Source organism: Colias croceus, chromosome 18, assembly GCF_905220415.1.
Source record: "Colias croceus chromosome 18, ilColCroc2.1".
NCBI lineage: Eukaryota > Metazoa > Arthropoda > Insecta > Lepidoptera > Pieridae > Colias > Colias croceus.
In genome coordinates, this window is record NC_059554.1 from 788,829 (window position 1) to 802,523 (window position 13,695).

The window sequence follows — 13,695 nt, forward strand, 5'->3', positions numbered from 1 at the left end:
ACACCTTGTTCATTAATTGAGTGTGTTCACACATTTTTCAGTTAAAAATTACATTACACATGCAAAAAATGAGAAAAAGTTATAATTAATTGATATATTATAAAAAAATCATCGATTTATAATGTAGTGTACCCATTGTAATTTATAAATATTTAAAAATTAAAGACGAGGATTCGAATGCCTCAAGACCGATTTTTTTTTTATACCGTAACTTTCCTTAGCATTTTCACAATCGACTAACATGACCCCAACTCAAAATACAAAAACAAATCAGTTAGATCGGAAATTTATTAACGGTCCATTTAATATTACCTGGACAAAAACTACCTAGTCGCCGTTAAGTTCATTCAGATCTCAAGTGGCCTCCAGCCAACAGGGTCCCTAATTTCCTTTCAACTGCACAATTTCGTGCCTTCGATTGTGGTAAAAAAAAGAAATTAAAAAACTATTGATCGCGAACAAACGCGCCACTCGAGACGCGCTTTGTCGGCCATATTGGGTTTTGGCGGTAACATGTTTTAATATGCGAATTAAGAGATTTTTCGGTTATTACGCTTTTTTTTTTGTTTGAAATAAAATGTTCGATGTTTTCGAGTGGTTGGTTGCATATTGTAACGGAAAAATTGTATGTATAATATATTATTATATATTTAAAATGTGTAAAATTTCAGATGGTGGTTTCTGTACAATGAAGATATACCTAGGTGCCTGCTCTATTGAATACCTAGGTGTGTGTGTGAAGTACCATGTCCCCTAGTGGGGTAAGGGGCAGATGCATTATGCATACATCTGTTTCACTGATCGATTTTCTTTAGGGACAAGTAGGTGATCAGCCTTCTGTGTCCTGCCAGACCGAGACATTTTTTTTCTTTGTCTCCACCGGGAATCGAACCCAGGACCCCTCGGCTCTACGCTCACGCGTTAACCACTGTACCAAGGAGGCGGCATTTGAATACCTAGGTACTCTACATTAAATATACCTACAGTAAATATAAAGTAAAATGATAAGTAAGTAGGTATGTACAGATTATTGACAAGATACCTAGGTAATATTATGTCGTAGGTAATTATTAGTTACATTACCTATCACCTCACTTGTAGATAGGTAATTAGGAATTCCTTGAGTAAAAACAGGTTCAATAAAATTCACAAATAACGTTTAGTACCTATTTCTTTTTTAAAAGTACCTAATGCTTTAAGTACCTAATAAAGAAATACTAAACGTTAAAAAAGAAATACGACCATTAGTATTTCTCTTATTAGTCTAGAAAACGTATGTAGGGGTAGGTGTTTAGAATTACTTACTTACTTACTTAATATCCTAAGGCCCCTAGCTCGTTTTATCTCGCTCCAGCACCTTCCGATTGACTTGGCCTCTGCGATAACAGTACGACGCCAAGTGAGCTTTGGACGGCCACGTTTCCGTTTTCCCTGGGGGTTCCAATCCAAAGCTTGCTTTGGTATGTGTTCCGGGTCTCTACGTAGCGTGTGGCCAATCCAGCCCCACTTACGGCGTTTAATCTGAAGGGCGATCGGTGTCTCATCGCAGTATTTCCAAAGGTCTCGTTGGAGATAGTTTCTGGCCAATAAATTCCGATGATTCGGCGGAGACAGCGGTTAACAAAAACCTGCAGCTGGCGCGTGATGTCCTTTGTGACCTTCCATGTTTCACACCCGTATAGCAATACAGTTTTTACATTGGACTGGAAAAGCCTCCGCGTTAATTTACTCAATTGCCACACGGGTCGCAGCCGAGCGAAAGTGGCCCTGGCTTTGGCTATCCTGGTTTAGAATTACGAAATGAAATTTATTCAAGACTAGCTGACACGGTTTTGGATATTGGTTAATTACTTATATTTTCTCTTGTATCGGCTTTTCGGTAATATTTCAAAAGAAAAAAAATCATCTGTTGTAAGTTACGATACAACTACCTAATATTTTACAGCATATTCAAAAGCAAAATGATGTCGATAAAAACATTTCAGGTCGTTCGAGAAGTGTGCCTGATTTAGGTACTAAAAGCTCATTATCACACTGTTTGTATGCGTTTCCCGAGAACATTTACTATGGTAATGTTTATTTTTTTTTACACCATATGAAAGTAGAGATTTCAATAAAAAAAGGATCCCCAAGTTTTTGAAAAAAGCTGATATTTTGACGGGTGACTTTTCGATTGAAAATTAGGTTGTTTTTTTGGTATTAATTCAAAATAAGTTGAAAAAATAAACATTTTCAATCAAATGAATTACAGTGTATTTGGGACATAATATTAGGTATGGTAAGTTTTCACCAAATTTCGTAGAAAAAAAAATAAATTTTGAAGTCCTAGATAAAAATAAAAAACCAAAAACTTGGTTTTGTGAATTTTTCACCTAAATTTTAAGGTTATGTGAAAAAATTGTGAATACAAAAGTTGTAGAACTTTTATTAGGTACCTACAACTTTGCCATTGAACTTTTTTCCGTAGGACTTGTAGTTTTGTCGGAAATCGAGAGAAACCATTTTTTCTCTTAAAAGCTCCCCCCTCCCACTTCCCGAACTCGGATTGACCGTAATTTATTTTTCCTTTTATTTTCATCATATTCCCCTCCTTTTCTAATGGGTTTCATCCGACTGCGATTTTTTTTATCTTTTTATTATTTTTAAAGGCTTCTACCCCAGTCTATTAGGACCATTTCCAAGAAAACGGAATTAAAAAATCCAAATTAACATTGCTTTCTCACATTAAGTGACAATTCAATGAATTTTTCAATCCGCGCTATTCGGGTTCAACGAACCGCGGCGGTCACCTGACGACTACCTATTTCGCGAATTCGCGAATTCCCATCATAATTACATTTCGAGCGTGTCACTCTGCTCACTTCCCATAAATCTAGAATGTTCATTTCACCGTGCAACGTCGATGTAATGAGCGCTAGGGCGGGCTCCGGCCAGCCAGCGTGTCGCCGGCCGCCATGCTGCGCTCGCGTGGTCTCAAAGGGACACATAGCGCGCGAACACAGCGTGCGTTCCAAATTTAAATAGCGTTTTACAGTTCCTTTTCTTTCCGCCAGCTCGCTCAACTCGGAGACGAGGGAATTTGACTTATTGACATCTTGAGGCCAAGTGCCGCTGACTGGACGCTGTCAAGTGTGAATGAGCAATTTGAGATTTGATGGGAAACTTGGAGAGCTTGACAGTTGACGTGTGGGAAAGGGGACGTTTATGGTGATTGCGTCAATCTTGATTAGACCGCATTGTGTGCATTTTTCAAGTGAGGCAAATTGTTGGCAAATGATCTATTAATGATAATGGATATGAATGATAAATAGGTAAGTAATATTGGAATTTGGAATAGGCACTCATTGAAGGTAGGGAAAATAAAAAAATCGATCTAGTGAGTCGGACCCGCGACACTAAACGGTTTCGTACAAATATCTTAAAACTGAAACTGCAAAAAAAAAATGTCACCCATCCAATTTACAACGGTCCCAACAGTTGGGTTGGCTTTAGTTAACTGCCGCACGAATTTGTTTTAAATATTTATATTTTTAGTTAGCTAGGTAATGTAAGATTGTAATTCCAAAATATTATCGTTAGGAGACTTGTAGTTTTTTAGTTATTAATTTTTAAAGTTAATAATTTTTGTGCGAAAAAAGTACATTTATCCGTTTTGTTGTGCAAAAAAAGCGGACCAAGACGTTCCATTTCAGTGTACTGTGACTTTACGCTGCGGCCGGCGAGTGCCAAAAGCGACTTTAGGGCGATTCCTACTCAAACAAAAAAATCTACGTAGGTAGGTTAAAAAACTATTAAACATTTATTTTAAATATCCAAATAGGTAGCGAGGAGCGAAGCGACGAGCGTGTTAGGTTAACTTTTGAACTGCCGCACGAGCCGAGCGAGCGAAGCGAGCGTGCCGCGGCAGCGGCCGGCGAGTGCCAGAAGCGACTTTAGGGCGATTCCCACTCAAATAAAAAAAAACTACGTAGGTTTTCAAACTTGTTTGTATTTTATTTATGTATCGTAAATTTTTGTTACTATCGTCTAATGCTTAGTTAAAATGATTTTACACCAATTCCATACATTTTGAGGTTAGAATAGGAAAATTGATTTTTCTCCAAAACTATTGGTTTCCTAACTTTCCCCTTTTGGTGGGAGGGTTCCCCCTTCCTCCTCCCCCTCCCCCTCCCACAAAAAACCTATAATACGTGCGGCAGTTCTCTAAAGAAACCCCCAACAGTTGCTTAACCGAGAGTGTTTATCATTTTGTTATAACTTCTGCAGCATCATTTCATCTCTGAAAATGTCAATATTCTTGAAATGTCTTACTAGTGGTGTGCGGAATCGATTATCATTAATCGATTAATCGATTATCAAGATGATCGTTTGCAATCGATTATCATTTCGATACAATCGATTGGGAGTAAGCCATTTAAGTTATGGTAACCCTACACAACAAACATGTGGCAATAGCTTGTCTGCTGGATCCACGTTTTAAAAAACTCGGTTTCGGTACGGACAGTTATGCAACAAATGCCCAACAACGTTGTCTCGAAGAACTAATTTATCTCAGAAACAGCACTCAAGGGACTAGTGAGCTAGTAATTACACAACCACAACAACTTGAGCAATAACTGCAAAACTATCGATCTGGGATCATTTTGAGCGAAAGAAATCAAATTTTATTGCAACATCTACATCTTCAACTGAAAACATAATAACATTACGACAATACTTAGAATTACCTCCACTTGCAAGGACAAGAGGTCAGTTGACAAATTTAAGACGGAACAGCCTTCTGCCAAAGCATCTAGATTACATCATTTTTTAAATGCTAACTGGTCACAGATTGGGAATTATTGATGTATTTGTTTGATTTTTAATATCTAGTAGTTTTATTTTAAATAAATATGTGATTTAATTCAGTTTTGTTTCATTTTTGTAATCTGGAGGTAAGACAATGTAACAATTTTTATTTCGAACAAGATAATCGATTAATAATCGATTATCTTGGTTCGCATAATCGATTAATCGATTAGATAAATAATCGAATCGGCACAGCACTGTGTCTTACTTTCATTGTTTATCAGACAGCCTGGCAACAGACGCACGCACAGACGGATGAGAAGGGGTTACCTAATAGGGTTCGTTTTACAGTTTACGTACGAAACCCTAATCTTTGGACTATATTTAAACAAGATTTAAACTTAAAAAGACTATTTGTTTTATGAATTATCCTAATTGAAAATTATCCTAATTTTTTAAATATTGAATCATCCAATTAGTAGGTACCTACTTAGATAAGTAGATATTATTTCTTTAATTTTAATCGTAAGTATTTCCTATTCAATATTAGTAGCAGTATATAAATTACAATGTAGGATATAGGTAGGTACTAAGTAGGTAATGGTATGTAGGTACCTAACGCAAGCACTAGTGCACTCTTTTTCTCGTTTTCTGCTAATCGTTCCTATCGCCAAGGAGACATTCGACAAATTGGAATAAGAATTTTTATTAGGTCTTAAATCTAAGTGTTAAATGTACTTAGTGGATATACTTATGTACTTATTTCATTTTTTTTTATTCCATAGTTACTGAATTAAAAATATTAACATACTTATCAATAGAAAATAATCAAATTATGACAGTATTATAGTACCTACCTACCTACAGTTAATAGTAGCTAGGTATACCTACCTATATAAATTGAAATAAAAAAACTAACTTCGCAAATAATAGTTGGCTATGTTAATGAATCTGTATTTAATTAAGCACAAACAAAAGAATCCTTTGTTCCAGTGAACTACTGTTCGTCCAACAAAAAGTTTGAAGCTGCAATTTATTACTTCCCAACTGACCATCCAAACAATCGTAAAACTCGTAAATCAACAAAACAAAGTTACTTCCACAGATAACCACCAAATTAGTGCGTAAAAAACTAAATTGTTCTTGTTCCCGCCCAAATTTGGCATTCACGTCACGGCGCGGCGCGTCGCTTCCATATCATTGGTGGCCATTGCTTCATTCTGATTGGCTAGCAATTTGACAGTAATGGCGTTAACACGATACATCCTAATTCCAAATGTTACATGTCACGATATATCAAGTTACGTTTTAAACCTTATAAAAATGACTTTAAGATAGTTTTTGCATAAAATAGGGATAAAGATATGATAAATCCGCTGCCAATATCTCCCCTCTGGCCAGATGTTGCCACACTTAGTAACAATTTCACCCACGGCGTTTCGAAACCTATTGTGCAACTTTATTTTTTTGTATTATTTTGACTAATTCTTTTGTCGTGCGGTTGGTTAGATTTTATCAGTGAGGGTGAGGCAATTCATTGATGCGCTCGCAGCTACCGGTTTTCCAAATGGTTTTTATACGATGTTGTTTTATAGCGATATTATGATTAAATTCTGTTTGAACTGTATTGTTATTTTATATAGCTTGTAGTTTGTAAGGTTACGGTTGTAATGATATCAATTAATTAGCGATTGTATCGTCCTGAATCAATTTCAAACGAAATGTAGTGGCACAGAAATTCAATATTAAAGATCTTTATGTGATTTATTGTAGAGTTAAGTGCTAATACTTACTATTATTAAGGGATAACCAGTTAGGGCATACGAGGTGTCGAGTCTTCTTATACTGTCATGTTATACACTTATACCTAAGTAGGTACTACTTACACTGTTGCGTACCTACTTTTTTGGCACTTCTATAATACATTACCCACAAACGATATTCAGGTTTTTTTTACAATGACGAAAATATAACTCTATATTGAAATTTGAAGAGGTGTTTTGGCCATCTATCCGTTTGCCGAAATTCGTAATAGGTAATTGGTTCAGCTGTTTTGGCATGATAATGGTACCTACAAACAAACATAGGCACACAGGCGAGAAATGTAAAGTGTTAAAGAATATAAAAATAAAAAATATATACCTACATAATGACCTAAAATAATTTTTAATCGTTAACAACATTCACCTTTGGGGCCATCCATAAAGTACGTCACACTAATTTCATGAGTTTTTGAGTCCCCCCCCGTCCTTGTCACAGGTGGTCACATTTCTGAGACCCCCCCCCCTCCCTAGTGTGACGTCACATGTTTTGCAATTTATCATCGAAAAATTATTAAATTAAAACAGCAGTTCCGAAATTAGTCTTATTTCTATTTAAATTAAGTACTTTTTTAGGATATCAAATATTTGAAACAATAACAAAAATAAACTAATGAATAAATATAAATTGTCAACCAAACAACTTAAACCGTATTGCCCTTAAGATAGAGTTTGACCACAGATCACAGAAACTAAAGGGAGATATGGTTAGGGGGCGGGGCCGGTGTCGCAGCAATATGCCCAAAAAAGAACACATGCTGTTTGTTGCATTCAGTTGACGTTCGACCGTCGGCCGGGTATTATTTGACAATGCCGTGTTGTTCCGTTAAAGTTTGTAAAAACCGAAGTGAAACCAGCAACTTTAAGTCAAATGGAATCACATACCATCGGTAAGTAGTGAAAATTATACGATTTTCTTACTAAAATATCAAAAACAATATTACGTACAGTGATTCTTGGTTTTATTATGTGACAGAACGACAGTCACAATAATTTATGTAAATAGTTTACAATGCTTCTTCTGTACGTGACTCTATTCAAACGCGGAGTTCGAATACCGCAATGTATAATGAACATACTAAAGCTAACAAAACCGTTGGATCGTGTAGTATGGCCGTGTAGTAAATTTTTATGAGACACCAGGTTTCGTACTCAGCGCAAGCGATTGGCATCTCTCTAGATCTCTATGAGTTGGACATATTTTTTAGTTTAATTTATATTTCCAATTACGCGATAAGTATTTTGAAATGTGATGTCACGAAACATAGGACCCCTCCCTCCCCTTGTCACACCATGTCACACTTTGTCGACCCCCTCCCCCCCCCTTTACATGTGACGTACTTTATGGATGGCCCCTTTACACGCCAGTGGTTCCAACACGAACGCACCGGATTATTGAGCGCGGGGTATATTTCAATAAAAAACAGATCACATTTTAATTTATCGCGTGAAACTAGCCATGACTAAGCCATGTAATATTCACGCAAGGCCGCCTCTTGGAGTATATTTTATTTTTGCTCTTAATTCGCGCGGCCGACCACTCCACCGGGGCCGAAATCTCGAAAATTCACCCGTGTGTCACGATTACTGACGCAAATCTATGAGGGTTCCGTGCAATTTTCATGTTCGCGTGAAGCGTGGTAGTGCTTACATGATTTGTGATTAGTTTTTGAATTTTTTATATACATAGAGTTGGTCGAATGTGGTATCTTGAAGCTGTAAATTATGCGTGGTAGGTACCTACTGATAATAAGCTTTTGTTGTGTTGTGACCACCAAAAATCCGACAGCGGACTTTTATTTAGGTAGAAGAAAATTGTTAGTCAATTCGTAAGCCAGAATGAGTCAATACTAGGTACTTACCTCTCAAAAAAAACATCCGATTATATTCTTGTCTTCTGGCTAGTTTTAATGGGCCACCGAGCCCAAAAATCGGTCCGAATATTATGTTAGTTTTAATTACCTATATTACTTAGGTACCTACATAAAACTGTACCGACCAAAAAAATCATAAGTAGGTATATAGGTATTAACGGACCTCTAAGCCAAACCGTCAACTGACATTATTATGTATTTTGGAAAAACCCATTGTTTCGTAATCTCCCCAGGCTCTCCACTCAACGACTCATTGAACGCTAAATTTTCTATGTCCATTGTAAAATCTATTAAATAGGTTTTTGTTCAGCCACCACCCTTGGCACTATTATGATTTACATCCACTTAAAATTCATAATGTGTTATTATTAATAATGCAACATTTTTATTTATGCAGCTATATAATGTATTATGTGATAATGGCTTCAATTTAAAGGATGTTTGCAAGTGATGGACGATATTGGATTGATAACTTTATTTTTTGATTCAACGAATTTTTTTTAATTTTGATGGTTGAGGTATTGTAGGTACATATAGCAAGGAATAAAATAAAACACATGATTTTATTATTTCATTTATTTAAACTGAGATTAATTATACCTACCCAGTCTACGATACTCTGTAACGAAGTCTAGACTCTACACGAAAATAGAGCGCAATGGTCAAGATACGATTATTAGCAAAAAATTCCCAGCTGAAGAAATATACATTCAGTTTCCACATCTCTGATAACAGTTTTAAATTAGTCACCTACAGTCTAGTCACTTGTAACAAGATTTCATAAAAATTCGTAGGAATACAGTTTCTTCTCAGAAGCTACAATTTGTAAGCTTTTAGACAATGAAAGAATAGGACATAATTTTAAACACAAAGCCACAACAGGAACTAGATTGTTGCTAAACGTAATCTTTTATCAAGACATGAATTAATACAAATGTTTATCTATAAGTATACTATAATATTATAAAGAGGAAAGGTTTGTATGTACTTATGTAGGTATGTATGGTTTTCACGAATAAACTACTGAACCGATTATAATGAAATTTAGCACACATAGAGAGGGTAACTAGGATTAACGCATAGGATAGGTTTTATCCCGGAAATCCCACGGGAACGGGAACTATGCGGGGTTTCCTTTGAAAACGCGAACGAAGACGCGGGCGAAAAGCTAGTTCTATATATTTTTGTAAAAGTGAAGCCACAACAAACGCATAGTCCACATTTAAATAATAATTATAAAGCTTTCACATACAAAAGTGTAATAAAAATCAAAGAAACAATAGCATAAGAGGTCAGATGTAAGTCCATTTACCTTCAAAGGCTTTCAGCAATTGTATAACATGAAGGAATTCGCAAATCACAGCAACAATTCACATCAAACGATACGCTTTGTGTCTCGAGTACATTTCTCCATTGTTTTGTAAAATGCACCATTAGCGGGCAACATAAAGCCCGCCAAACGCGATGCCGGATCGCGCAGCTCCGTCACGCTGGAACCCGCTTTAAAAAAAACCTTACTTTTTTTCAGCCTATTTTACCTACAAACGATGCTAATAAATGTAGTATAGGTCAATTTTTTGTAGTCTTATTAGTTACTTAGAAAACATCATTGATATCGTTCGAAGTAAAAAATATAAATAATAGCGTGTTGATTAGTTTTGGAATGGGTTCCAAATTGATTGTAGTTTATTGTAGTGGCAAGAAAATTCTTTATTTGCGTTGTTTTATCTCAAATTATTGCAAGAAGGTCACAATAACAAGATTTTAAAAAATAAATAACACTTGTTCAAAAACTACAAACGATGCTAATAAATGTAGTATAGGTCAATTTTTTGTAGTCTTATTAGTTACTTAGAAAACATCATTGATATCGTTCGAAGTAAAAAATATAAATATTAGCGTGTTGATTAGTTTTGGAATGGGTTCCAAATTGATTGTAGTTTATTGTAGTGGCAAGAAAATTCTTTATTTGCGTTGTTTTATCTCAAATTATTGCAAGAAAGTCACAATAACAAGATTTTAAAAAATAAATAACACTTGTTCAAAAACTACAAACGATGCCAATAAATGTAGTATAGGTCAATTTTTTGTAGTCTTATTAGTTACTTAGAAAACATCATTGATATCGTTCGAAGTAAAAAATATAAATAATAGCGTGTTGATTAGTTTTGGAATGGGTTCCAAATTGATTGTAGTTTATTGTAGTGGCAAGAAAATTCTTTATTTGCGTTGTTTTATCTCAAATTATTGCAAGAAGGTCACAATAACAAGATTTAAAAAAATAAATAACACTTGTTCAAAAACTACAAACGATGCCAATAAATGTAGTATAGGTCAATTTTTTGTAGTCTTATTAGTTACTTAGAAAACATCATTGATATCGTTCGAAGTAAAAAATATAAATAATAGCGTGTTGATTAGTTTTGGAATGGGTTCCAAATTGATTGTAGTTTATTGTAGTGGCAAGAAAATTCTTTATTTGCGTTGTTTTATCTCAAATTATTGCAAGAAGGTCACAATAACAAGATTTAAAAAAATAAATAACACTTGTTCAAAAACTACAAACGATGCCAATAAATGTAGTATAGGTCAATTTTTTGTAGTCTTATTAGTTACTTTTTGTAGTCTTATTAGTTACTTAGAAAACATCATTGATATCGTTCGAAGTAAAAAATATAAATAATAACGTGTTGATTAGTTTTGGAATGGGTTCCAAATTGATTGTAGTTTATTGTAGTGGCAAGAAAATTTTTTATTTGCGTTGTTTCATCTCAAATTATTGCAAGAAGGTCACAATAACGAGATTTTAAAAAATAAATAACACTTGTTCAAAAACTACAAACAATGTAGTTGATTGTAGCTAAACTCATATGTTTGTAGTGGCTGCTAAACCCCTGTAAGCAATAAAAAACAAAAAATTTAGTGTTCATTAAGTTAATATATTCAAAACAATTATGAGCCTTGGATTTCGTGTCGTTTGTAGTTTTATTATTAGTTGAAATTATAAAAAAATAACAACAAGTAACTAATAAGACTACAAAAAATTGACCTATACTACATTTATTAGCATCGTTTGTAGTTTTTGAACAAGTGTTATTTATTTTTTAAAATCTTGTTATTGTGACCTTCTTGCAATAATTTGAGATAAAACAACGCAAATAAAGAATTTTCTTGCCACTACAATAAACTACAATCAATTTGGAACCCATTCCAAAACTAATCAACACGCTATTATTTATATTTTTTACTTCGAACGATATCAATGATGTTTTCTAAGTAACTAATAAGACTACAAAAAATTGACCTATACTACATTTATAAGCATCGTTTGTAGTTTTTGAACAAGTGTTATTTATTTTTTAAAATCTTGTTATTGTGACCTTCTTGCAATAATTTGAGATAAAACAACGCAAATAAAGAATTTTCTTGCCACTACAATAAACTACAATCAATTTGGAACCCATTCCAAAACTAATCAACACGCTAATATTTATATTTTTTACTTCGAACGATATCAATGATGTTTTCTAAGTAACTAATAAGACTACAAAAAGTAACTAATAAGACTACAAAAAATTGACCTATACTACATTTATTAGCATCGTTTGTAGTTTTTGAACAAGTGTTATTTATTTTTTAAAATCTTGTTATTGTGACCTTCTTGCAATAATTTGAGATAAAACAACGCAAATAAAGAATTTTCTTGCCACTACAATAAACTACAATCAATTTGGAACCCATTCCAAAACTAATCAACACGCTAATATTTATATTTTTTACTTCGAACGATATCAATGATGTTTTCTAAGTAACTAATAAGACTACAAAAAGTAACTAATAAGACTACAAAAAATTGACCTATACTACATTTATTGGCATCGTTTGTAGTTTTTGAACAAGTGTTATTTATTTTTTAAAATCTTGTTATTGTGACCTTCTTGCAATAATTTGAGATAAAACAACGCAAATAAAGAATTTTCTTGCCACTACAATAAACTACAATCAATTTGGAACCCATTCCAAAACTAATCAACACGCTATTATTTATATTTTTTACTTCGAACGATATCAATGATGTTTTCTAAGTAACTAATAAGACTACAAATAACTGCGTTAAAAACAACCGACTTCAAACTTGCACTTGCAAAATTTACAAATACCTACAGACAAAAATGCTCATAAAATAAAAACTACTGGGCCTATCCGAATAAAATTTTTATGGGACCAATTCGACACCATCCCGCATCGAACAAAAAAAGAATCACGTAAATCGGTTCAGAAACCTCGGAGTAATCGGTGTACATACATAAAAAAAAAAAAAAATATACCGGCCGAATTGATAACCTCCTCCTTTTTTTGAAGTCGGTTAAAAATTGACCTATACTACATTTATTAGCATCGTTTTTAGTTTTTGAACAAGTGTTATTTATTTTTTAAAATCTTGTTATTGTGACCTTCTTGCAATAATTTGAGATAAAACAACGCAAATAAAGAATTTTCTTGCCACTACAATAAACTACAATCAATTTGGAACCCATTCCAAAACTAATCAACACGCTATTATTTATATTTTTTACTTCGAACGATATCAATGATGTTTTCTAAGTAACTAATAAGACTACAAAAAATTGACCTATACTACATTTATTGGCATCGTTTGTAGTTTTTGAACAAGTGTTATTTATTTTTTAAAATCTTGTTATTGTGACCTTCTTGCAATAATTTGAGATAAAACAACGCAAATAAAGAATTTTCTTGCCACTACAATAAACTACAATCAATTTGGAACCCATTCCAAAACTAATCAACACGCTAATATTTATATTTTTTACTTCGAACGATATCAATGATGTTTTCTAAGTAACTAATAAGACTACAAAAAATTGACCTATACTACATTTATTAGCATCGTTTGTAGTTTTTGAACAAGTGTTATTTATTTTTTAAAATCTTGTTATTGTGACCTTCTTGCAATAATTTGAGATAAAACAACGCAAATAAAGAATTTTCTTGCCACTACAATAAACTACAATCAATTTGGAACCCATTCCAAAACTAATCAACACGCTAATATTTATATTTTTTACTTCGAACGATATCAATGATGTTTTCTAAGTAACTAATAAGACTACAAAAAGTAACTAATATGACTACAAAAAATTGACCTATACTACATTTATTGGCATCGTTTGTAGTTTTTGAACAAGTGTTAT